This window comes from Psammomys obesus, unplaced genomic scaffold (genome assembly GCF_907164565.1).
Source record: "Psammomys obesus unplaced genomic scaffold, mPsaObe1.curated_primary_1811, whole genome shotgun sequence".
NCBI classification, from domain to species: domain Eukaryota; kingdom Metazoa; phylum Chordata; class Mammalia; order Rodentia; family Muridae; genus Psammomys; species Psammomys obesus.
In genome coordinates, this window is record NW_026591872.1 from 297,121 (window position 1) to 309,431 (window position 12,311).

A 12,311-nucleotide genomic window follows, 5' to 3' on the forward strand; every position below is an offset into this window, starting at 1 on the left:
TATGCCACAAGGCTGACAGCATTACTAGTCTAATACCCTAATGGAAAATGGTACCTTGAAAAGCAAAAAGGCTTCTCCTGAAACTTCAAGTGAACAATAAAAATTTGAGTCCTCTCAAACTTTCTATAAAACAAAAAGGGAATTAACATTAACAAATCATTCTAAGAGCTGACATTATCCTGATTCTGGAACTGCATAGAAACACAACAAAGGAGAGAATTATAAAACATTCTCCTAATGAACACAGATGCCGAAATTCTCAATGAAATTCCTGCAAATTGAATTCAACTACATATTAAGAAGATCACGTCAAATTCCCAAATTGGTTTCATTCTAGGGATGCAAAATTGTTTCACAATACATTAATCAATAAATACAATTCAACACATAAGGAGACTTAAGGAGAGAACCCACATGATGATCTAAATCAGCGGTTATTAACCTATGGGTCACAACCCTTTCACAGGGTTCACATACCAGATACCCTGCATATCAGGTATTTACATTATAATTTATAATAGTAGCAAAATTATAGTTACAAAATAACAACAAAATCATTTTATGGTTGGAGGTCACTTACTACAGCATAAGGACCTGAATTAAAGGACCACAACTTTAAGAAGGTTGAGAGCCAAGACTATACATTCAGGAATCATTTCTTTTTTTTTTTAATTCTTTATTAATTACACTTTATTCACTTTGTATCCCGCCTGTGGTTCCCTCCCTCCTCCCCTCCCAACCCCTCTCTTTGTTCCCTCTCTGCACCCACACCCCTCCCCAAGTCCACTGATAAGGGAGATCTTATTTTCCTTCCTTTTGATCCTAGTCAATTAGGTCTCATCAGGAGTGGCTGCATTGTATTCTTTTGTGGTCTGGTAATGCTGCTTCCCCCTCAGGGGGAGGTAATTAAAGAGCAGGCCAATCAGTTCATGTCAGAGACAGTCCCTGTTCCTATTACAATGGAACCCACTTGGATACTGAACTCCCATGGGCTACATCTGTGCAGGGGTCTTAGGTTATCTCCATGCATGGCCCTTGGTTAGAGTATCAGTCTCAGGAAAAACCCCTGTGCTCAGAATTTTTGGTTCTGTTGCTCTCCTTGTGGAGTTCCTGTCCTCTCCAAACCTTACTGTTTCCCACTTCTTTCCGAAGATTTCCTGCACTATGCACAAAGGTTGCCCATAAGTCTCAGCATCTGCATTGATAGTCTGCAGGGCAGAGCCTTTCAGAGGTCCTCTGTGTCAAGCTCCTGACTTGTTCAGGGATCATTTCTATAGTTCATTGAGAACCACTGTCCTAGCAGGATGCTGCTAGAAATATCCCTTGAGTACCTTATACCAGTCCACAGGGATTAAGGCAGAACAAGTGAACTTCTAAAGGAGTACAAGCATGTATGAACAAAGGGAATTAGAGAAAACCACTGAAAGCATGGGCTTCCCCTAACACCTCTCTAACACTACCCTTTGCCACCCACACATGCTGTAGGGTATAATGATAGTCTTCAAGAGGAAATGAATGTAGATTGTCCTCCGGGACAGTACTTCATCCAAGATGGAGATGAAGATGAGGACAAGAAGGCCTGCCAATTTATGCGCTCTTTCTTGAAGAATTGTTCAGGACTTGAGGACCCTACTTTTGGATACTCTACTGGACAGCCTTGTATCCTCCTCAAGATGAACCGGGTATCTTAGCCCTTGGGACCTGTTGATGTTAAGTAGATGAGCAGGGTAGGAGGGTATGTAAACCACATTTGTGTTTTGCTCTGGTATTTACACGCTGCAGGTTTGGCCATTTTTATCCATAGCATCAAAAGTGCAAACAACAAGACAAACTGGCCATGATAAAAGGCCTAAAGAACTAGAGGTAGAAAGAATGTACGTTGGAGCTGGAGAGATGTGTCAGAGGTTAAGAGCACTGGCTGCTTTTCCAGAGGTCCTGAGTTCAGGTCTCAGCAAACACGTGGTGGCTCAAAACCATCTATATCTCTAGTCTCATGGGATCCAAAGCTCTCCTCTGGTGTACAAATGGCAAAAAAAAAATATTTATCACCCTGCACAAAACTAAAGTCCAAGTGGATCAAAGACCTCAACATTAAACCAGACACATTAAATCGGTTAGAAGAAAAAGTAGGGAAAACCCTAGAACTCATTGGTACAGGAGACAACTTCCTGAACAGAACACCAATAGCACAGGCTCTAAGAGCAACAATCAATAAATGGGACTTCATGAAACTGAAAAGCTTCTGTAAAGCAAAGGACACTATCATCCAAACAAAACGACTACCTACAGATTGGGAAAGAATCTTTACCAACCCTTTATCTGACAGAGGGCTAATATGCAGTATACATAAAGAACTAAAGAAGCTGAAAAGCAGCAAACCAAGTAATCCAATTAAAAAATGGGGAACAGAGCTAAACAGTGAATTCTCTGTAGAGGAATATCGAATGGCAGAGAAACACTTAAAGAAATGCTCAACCTCATTAGCCATTAGGGAAATGCAAATCAAAACGACCCTGAGATTTCCCCTTACACCCATCAGAATGGCCAAGATTAAAAACTCGAGTGACAACACATGCTGGAGAGGTTGTGGAGAAAGGGGAACCTTCCTCCACTGCTGGTGGGAATGTAAACTGGTACAACCACTCTGGAAATCAATCTGGTGCTTTCTCAGACAACTAGGAATAGCGCTTCCTCAACATCCAGCCATACCACTCCTAGGCATATATCCAAAAGAGGCTCAAGTACACAATAAGGACATTTGCTCAACCATGTTTGTAGCTGCTGTATTTGTAATAGCCAGAACCTGGAAACTGCCCAGATGCCCCTCAACTGAAGAATGGATGCAGAAATTGTGGTACATCTACACAATGGAGTATTACTGTGCAATGAAAAATAAGGAAATCATGAAATTTGCAGGTAAATGGTGGGACCTGGAAAGTATCATCCTGAGTAAGCTGTCCCAAAAGCAGAAAGATACACACGGTATATACTCACTCATATAGACATATAACATAAGATAAACCTACTAAAATCTGTCCATCTTAAGAAACTAATCAAGAGAGAGGACCCTGACTAAAACGCTCAATCCCCATCCCAAAAGGCAAAGAGGAAGGACATCAGAAGAAGAAGAAAATAGGAAACAACCTAGGAACCTGCCACAGAGGGCCTCTGAAAGCCTCTGCCCTGCAGACTATCAAAGCAGACGCTGAGATTTATGGTCAACTGTTGGGCAGAGTACATGGAATCTTATGTAAGAAGTGGGAGATAGAAAGATCTGGAAAGGACAGGAACCCCACAAAGAGAGCAAGAGAACCAGAAAATTTGAACACAGGGCTCTTTCCAGAGACTCATACTCCAATCAAGTACCAGGCATGGAGATAACCTAGAACCCCTGCACAGAAGTAGCCCATGGCAGTTTAGTGTCCAAGTGGGTTACATAGTAATGGGAAGAGGGACTGCCTCTGACATAATCTGGTTGGCCTGCTCTTTGATCACTTCCCCCTGAGGGGGGAGCAGCTTTACCAGGCCACAGAAGATGACAATGCAGCCACTCCTGATGTGATCTTATAGACTAAGATCAGAAGGAATGGGAGGAGGACCTCCCCATCAGTGGACTTGGGGAGGGGCATGCGTGAAGAAGGGGGAAGGAGAGTGGGACTGGGAGGGGAGGAGGGAGGGGCTTATGGGGGGATACTAAGTGAATAAAGTGTAATTAATAAAATAAAGTAAAATTTAAAAAAAAACTCCCACACCCAAAATAAATAAATTAATAGCTGGGTGTGATGGCACTGGGGGTAGGGACAGAGGCAAGCAGATCTCTGTGAGTCATATGTAGGGTGGTCAACATAGTAAGTTTCAGGACACCCAGAGCTACACAGTGAGACCTTGTCAAGAAGGAAAGAAAGAGAGAGACAGAGAAGAGAGAGAGAGATATCCCTCAACATAATAAAAGCTATACATGACAAATATAAAATGGGAAGAAACTGGTAGCATTTACTCTAACATCTGAACCAAAAGGATGGTTTCCATTATATTCACTTGTTCAATTCAGGGCTCATGGTCTTAGCTAGAGCAGTAAGATAGGGGAAAGAAGTAAAAAACTATATAACCAGGAAAAGAAGAAGTGAAATTGTCCTTATTTTCAGATAACATTGAGAGGTCTGATAACACCAAAGCCTCAGAGAGACCTCCAGAAAGCTCACGGGCTGAGACCAACTGAAGTTATGTTTGGGTTTTTCTTTCATTTTTCCTGTGTTTTGTTTACATTCTCTTGCTTCTGCTTATGTTTGTGTACATCTTACTTGTTGTTTTGTTGTGGTGGCTTTTGGAATAAAGTGTCTAATCACGGGTCAAACTACATCTACACCCTTGAGTTTAGTGCTGGGGCACTTCAAGGTTTTCTGCTACATTGCAGAGAATTCGGGTTTGGCTGTTTGTTCGGATAAATTAACCAGCTTTTGCAGGAGCAAATGGCCTACCTTCAAAGTTGGATGGCCAAAGGAAGGAAAATTTCATTTACCCATTATTTACTGGATTAAGGCTCTCATCTAAGGCAACCCAGGACACCCAGACCAGATTCCATATATCATCATCTGGCAAGATCTAGTAGAGTGCTCTTCATCTTGGCTTAAACCCTTCCTAGCTCCTATTCCCACTATCCTCCCCATCAAGGAAGTGTCTCTGCAACCCCTGCCTCTCTTGCTCCTTCCTTCAGCCTAGAAGGAAGATGATTTCCACCCCCTACCTTATATCCTCACCCCAGGGACTGACCCAGTCCCTCCACCCTCTCCAGGGGAAGCCAAGTTGCTGCAGAAGCAGAGCAGGCTCCCCCTCCAGTTCCTTTAGTGAGCCCACCTTACACCAGGTCTAGAGCAGTTCTTGTCAAATGGTACCTGAAGCTGACTCCACTGTGACTCTCCCTTTGTGAACCATGGGCCCCCTGATGGTAACAGTAATGATTTATATAATTGGAAATTGCAGAACCCTACATTCTCTGAGAAGCCAGCTAAGCTTATTGATGTCTTAGATTCTATCCATTGCCAACAGTTGTTACAGGTCCTTTTCACAACTGAAGAGAGGGATCGTATTATGTCAGCTGCCTGGAAAGTACCCACCCAGGTCCAGACTGACATAGATGTAGCTTTTCCACTCACCCTCCCTGACAACTGGGATCATAACACAGCAAACGGTAAAGAGAGGCTCTGAGTTTACCACCAGGTTCTCATGGGGTGCTCCTAGAAGACACCAGGCAGTCCCTAAATTTAAACAAAGTCAAACAGATAGTGCAGGGGAAAGATGAGAGTCTCGGCACCTTTCTGGAAAGATTGCTGGAGGCATACGACACCTATATGCCTTTTGACCCTACTGCTCAAGAAAACCAGCCTGCCATCACCAGTCTGCACCAGATATTCACAGGAAGATTTAATGGACAACTGACTTGGACCAGGCTGCCACAAGGGTTCAAGAATTTGCTCTCCATCTTCAATGAAGCATTACATGAGGACTTACGTGAGTACAGGCATATCCACCCAACATTAGTCTTTGACAGTATGTGGATGACCTCCTAGTGGCTACTTCAGATCTACACAACTGCTGTCAAGCTACCACAGACCTGCTACAAGAACTGGTCCAACTGGGTTATCAGGTATCAACTGAGAAAGTCTAACTTTGCAGAAAGGAGCCCATCATCAGCATTCAACGAGGCCACTCTTTTTGCCGGATCTGAATACATTCAGCATGACTGCTCCATCATGCTACAACATGTCCAAAATCTCTGACTGGATCTGACTGATATCCCATGGCCAGACAAACAGGTCGAGTCCTCTTCACTGATGAGAGCAGCTTCATCTCAGATGGCACCGGCTCTTAAGAGAATAGTATCACTGAGATAAAATCTGGGAAGTGATTCCTCGGAGTCAGTACACAGAAGCTGTATTCCAGAACTGGGTTAGGTTTTACCTCATGCTGGCAGTGTAAAAGTAACCCAGGTAGTTCTGGTTTAGAAGGCATGAGGGGGTTACGGAGAGCAGCTGAGGCCTGGCACCTGAAAAAAAGCCTATGAGAGGCTATTGATGAAAGTGCAGCCCAGTTTCAGGAGAAGATCCTCGTGTTTGGGAAATGCCAGTACTATCAGATGACCACCAAGAACAGCAGCAGCAGTGGAGTGAAACCAGCTGGAGCCTAAAAGACAAGCTGTGTGCATCAGAGGGCAGATCTATAAAAGTGTCCAGAGCCCTTTGGATTGTGAGTGGATCCCAGATATTGGGCAGTTGGAGTTTATAGATACCTTCTCAGGATGGTTAGAAACTTCCGCACCAAAAAGGAACCTGCCAATGTAGTGGCCAAGAAGATACTGGAAGACATTATACCCAGGTATGGATTGCCCTCTTTCATAGGGTCAGACAATGGACAAGCCTTCATCTCTCAGATGACCCAGTGACTAATAAATGTATTAGGAATAAATTGAAAATGTCATTGTGCAGCAATCCAAATTGCAATGAACAGCACAGACCATATCTGTTGGACAGAGGATTCAAACCTCCAAAATTGGTGAGTGAAGGGGCAAATGAAGACAGAACATCAACACTGAAGCTTCCTGGATAAAAGGGAACAACCAATGAACTGCGACAGTTTGGATCCAGGTCATGTGTGGACATCTCTGGGGTCTGAGAGTAGCGAATATTCAATCCCCCTGCACTTCCACTTGCCCCAAGCACAGGTCTTCCTGCTCAGCAGAGATAGCAGTAGTTGCCCGAAGCATGGAACTCTATGCTAGGTGACTGAGACCGCAGAGGTGGCAGCAGTATGGGCCTCCCAGCTTTCTTGCTGCTACTGCTGCAGCAGCTGCCCCAAGCAAAAACCTCCTTGATAGGTAACTGAAATAGCAGAGGCAGCTGCCCAAGTATGGGTCTCCCTGCCTAGAGGCCAACACCACAGAGCTGACAGATCTAAATTTTCATTTGCCCATGCAGGCCCAAATTTGACGGTAGAGAACAAAAGGACCTCCTGTGCTTTTCGCATATACCCACAAGAGAATAGTGCACCTTTAAGTGAGTGCATGCAAACCCCCAGATCAAGAGACCCTCTACTCTAGGAGCTAAACATTGGATCCCTCCCACCCACATCCCCACTGTGGGAAACATAGGGATCCTTGGCTCAGCATTCTCAACATTGAAGGCCCTGTTCTGTGGGTCTCCCAGTGGAGTCCAGGCAGACAATTCCAGGAGCCAAGATGGTGCAACCCAGAGAAATCTGAATACCTAGAGGATAGTACGACAGGCCTGTGGGTCACTGAGGCATTCAGGGCACCTGCACACGGGTATTTCACCCATGAACAGCACCAGCACCCCACCTGTGCTTATGCACCACCCTTCCAAGCATCTACAAACTCTAGCACCCTCTCCTTCAAGGTACACACGTTCTACTCACATTCCTGCACTTGCACACATGTGCCTGAGACCTTCCTCCCTTAGTTACAGCTGAAATACCAACATCCACTCATGAACCAGTGGACCTCTCTCATCTTCCTGAAGAATAATCCAGACTCCAGAGTCAGACAGACCCAGTCTGCAGTACAGACCCCAGAAACAAGCAGCGGAGGTTACAGATAAGCAGACGGCTAGAGGTTGGTGTAAGAACATGTCCAACAAAAATCAGGACATCATGGTTTAACCTGAAACTCCAAAAATCAATGAATATTTTAATTCATTGGAAACAGGAAAATGATCCCAAATCTATGCTTATCCAGTTACTAGAGGCACATAAAGAGTAAATGAAAAAAAAACTGTCAAAGAAATACAAGCAAATACAGTAAAACAAACAGAGGCACATGTAGAGGCAAAAGTAGAGGCATATAGAGAAGGAACAAACAAAAAAAAAATAGAGGCCATCATGGAAAGACAGGAATCCACATTCAAACAGATGAAGGAAATGGTGCAGGACATGAAAACAGAATTAGAATCAATAAAGAAAACACAAGCAGAAAAAGCCCTGTAGCTGGAGAACTTACAGAAAAGATCAGGAGCCACAAAGGTAACCATCACCAACAGAATACAAGAGATGAAAGAGAGAATCTAAGGTTCTAAAGATACAACTGCAGAAATTGATACATCTCTCAAAAAAAAATGAATGAAATAGGAAAAGATATAAACACAAAACATCCAAGAAATCAGACACCATGAAAAGACAAAACCTAAGAATAATAGGAATATCAACAGGGGGGCAAGATGGCGGCGCCGGAAGGACTCTCATTCTGAGCAGCAGCAGCAGGATCAGCACAGTGACCAGCAATCAGAACTTGCAGCCATAAAACACAGTCATTGTGTTTCCCAGGTGAGAGGATACCCCACGGTGGGGGATTCAATCAGCTATTAACTCACCCGACTAAACCGCAAAAGAGATCCCGGTTCCGCCAGATGCTTGGCTGCCGGCCACCAGCCCCAGCCCCAACCCAGAGCCACAAGCCAGTGTCTCTGGTTACGGTCCCAGACTGAACCGTGTGCACCCCACTATCAGAGACTGGAATTTTCAGTCGAGAGATAACCCCACAGTACAGGAAACGATTGGGACCGACCTTAGGTCACACAGACATCCCCTGGAAAAGACTCGGGTTCCACAGGCGCCCCAGGAGCCAGCCCGGAGCCAGAGCCGGGGACCCAGGCTCCAGCACAGAGCCCTGCCTGCCTGCACACCTGATTAGCTGCCTGAGCTAGAACTGTGGGCACCAGGGCACCAGCGAATGAGTTTCACTGTCCAGTGCAAACCCACAGGGAGGGAAACGGTTGGTCTGATCTCAGAGCACTCAGCCGACACCCCCACCCTGAAAAGGTCTCTGGAAAATTATCCAGTTTAGGCAGACACCCAGGCTCCCAAAGGCCGGAAACGCAGACACAGGCAGTTTCTGCGCGCCAGACAGCTGGTCGAGACTGAGCCGCCATCACTCAGCTGTGCTCCAGACACAGGCAGTTTCTGTGGCCAGCCAGCTGGCTGAAACTGAGCAGTACACATCAGGGCAAAAAAAGAGACTGGGAGTCCCTGTCTCCAGAGAATTCACAGGGAAGGAAGGAAACTGTACTGACTTAAATCACCCAATCCTTCCCTGTAAAAAGTCTAGCAAAGACTGATGGGGCCGAGCCGCCATCAGTCAGCTGTGCTCCAGACACAGGCACAAACAGTTGCTGCATGACAGATGTCCAACTGGGTCATAGCAGCTGATCATTAAATTTACAGCAAGAAACCCAGAAACAGGGCAGCTGTCTTCAGGACTTCCCTGGGTGAGAGGAGAACCCTCTCGACTAACAGAGACCACAGTTACCACTCAGGTCTCTATCCCTGAGGTGAGCAGCAGCAACTCCTGAAAAAACGCCACCCATCCAGGGACTATAACCAAAAAGCTGAGAAGACATCCTTCAGGAAAAACCAGCTTTCTACAAAGGGGATTCTCTCCACCACAGGATCCCCAGGAACCACCAGAAAATAACACCAAACACCTAAGATAGCACAATGGGTAGAGGCCAGCGTAAAAGCTCAAGCAACAAAAGACAGAGCAATATGACTCTCCAGAACCCAGTTACCCAGGGGCAAGTAGCCCTGGACACCCCAGCATAACTGAAATCCAAGAAGATGACCTAACAACTATGCTCATGAAGATGATAACAGAAGAAACAAATAAGATATGTAAAGACATAGAGGAAGATAAACTCAAACAGAATATAGCCATCCTTAAAGAAATAGAGGAAGCTGCAGCCAAACAGTTTATGGCCTTTAGAAAGGAAATGCTTAAAGCACTGAATGAAATAAAAGAAACAGAGTTGAAGGAACTAAAAGAAAAACAGGAAAGTACAATCAGACAGGTGAAGGAAGTAAACAAAACAACTCAAGACCTGAAGATAGAATTGGAAAAATTAAAGAAAACACAAATGGAGGAAACAATGGAGAGGAAGAATCTAGGGAAGAAAACAGGAACTACAGAGGTAAGCATAACCAACAGACTACAAGAGATGGAAGAAAGAATCTCAGGTGTAGAAGATACAATGGAAGAAATCGATGTATCTGTCAAAGAAAATGTTAAATCCAAAAAATTCCTGACAAAGACCGTCCAAGAAATCCAAGACAATATGAAAAGACAAAACCTAAGAATAATAGGTATAGAGGAAAAAGAAGACTCCCTTCTCCAAGGCCCAGAAAATATTTTCAAAAACATCATTGAAGAAAATTTCCCCAAGTTAAAGGAGAGGCCAATAAGAATACATGAGGCCTACAGAACACCCAACAATTTGACCAGAAAAGAAAATCCTCCTGCCACATAATAATCAAAACAGTAAGTATACAGAACAAAGAAAAAATACTGAAAGCTGCAAGGGAAAAAGGCCAAGTAACATATAATGGCAAACTTATTCGAATCACACCTGATTTTTAAACAGAGACTATGAAAGCCAGAAGGGCCTGGATGGATATCATGCAGACCCTAAGAGAACACAGATGTCAGCCCACGCTACTATACCCCACAAAACTGTCAGTCCTCATAGAAGGAGAAAACAAGATATTCAATAACAAAAACAAATTTCAACAATACCTACAAATAAATCCAGCATTACAGAAGACACTGGAAGGGAAAATACAACCCAAGAAAATTAGCTTCTGTCAAGAAAACACAGGAAATAATTAAACTTACTACAGTAAAACAAAAAGCAACCAAGCACACAACCTGATGACCACAGTCAACATCAAAATCAAAGGATCTAACAGCCACTGGTCATTAATCTCTCTCAACACCAATGGACTCAACTCTCCAATAAAAAGACACAGATTAACAGAATACATACGTAAACAAAACCCAGCAATCTGTTGCATACAAGAAACACACCTAAGACACAAAGATAGACATTACCTGAGGGTAAAGGGTTGGAAGACAACTTTCCAAGAAAACGGACCCAAGAAACAAGCAGGAGTAGCCATTCTAATATCAGATAAAATAGACATTAAACCAAAATTAATAAAAAGAGATGGGGAAGGACACTTCATACTCATCAAAGGAAAATTCCACCAGGAAGACATCACAATCCTGAACATCTATACCCCGAATACAAGAGCACCCACATTTGTTAAAGAAACATTGATAAAATTTAAACCACATATAGATCCCCACACATTAATAGTGGGAGACTTCAACACCCCACTCTCAACAAAGGACAGGTCAACAAAACAGAAATTAAACAAAGAAACAATGTCTCTGACAGAGGTCATGAATCAAATGGACCTAACAGACATTTACAGAACTTTAGACCCAAACACAAAAGGATTTACCTTCTTCTCAGCACCTCGTGGAACCTTCTCCAAAATAGACCATATAGTTGGTCACAAAGCAAGCCTCAACAGATACAAGAAGATTGAAATAATCCCTTGTATCTTGTCTGATCACCATGGAATAAAGCGGGACCTCAACAATAACAGAAATAGCAAAAAAGCCTACACACACATGGAAACTGAACAACTTGTTACTAAATGACAGCTAGATCAGGGAAGAAATAAAGAAAGAAGTTAAAGTCTTTCTAGAAATCAATGAAAATGAAGACACAACATACCCAAACTTGTGGAACACAATGAAAGCAGTGCTAAGAGGAAAGTTCATAGCACTAAGTGCCTTCAAGAAGAAATTCGAGACAGCTCATTCAAGCAACTTAATGGCTCACTTAAAAACCCTAGAAAAAGGAGAAGCAGATACACCAAGAAGGAGTAGACGGCTGGAAATAATCAAACTCAGGGCTGAAATCAATCAATTGGAAACAAATAAAACAATTCAAAGAATCAATGAAACCAAGAGCTGGTTCTTTGAGAAAATCAACAAGATCGACAAACCCTTAGCCAAGCTAACTAAAAGGCAGAGAGACACCACCCAAATCAACAAAATCAGAAATGAAAAGGGGGACATAACTACAGACACTGAGGAAATCCAAACAATCATTAGGACTTACTTCAAAAGTCTATATGCCACAAAATTTGAAAATCTAAATGAAATGGACAATTTTCTTGATCGATTTGACTCACCAAAGCTGAATCAGGACCAGGTAAATAAACTAAATGGTCCTATATCCCCCAAAGAAATACAAGCGGTCATCAAAAGTCTCCCATCCAAAAAAAGCCCAGGACCAGATGGCTTCAGCGCAGAATTCTACCAGACCTTCAAAGAAGAGCTAACACCAATTCTCTTCAAAATATTCCACAAAATAGAAAGAGAAGGAACATTACCAAACTCATTCTCATTGTGAGGTTTAGGTACCACAGTCACTTTGGTACCTAAAGCTCACAAAGAC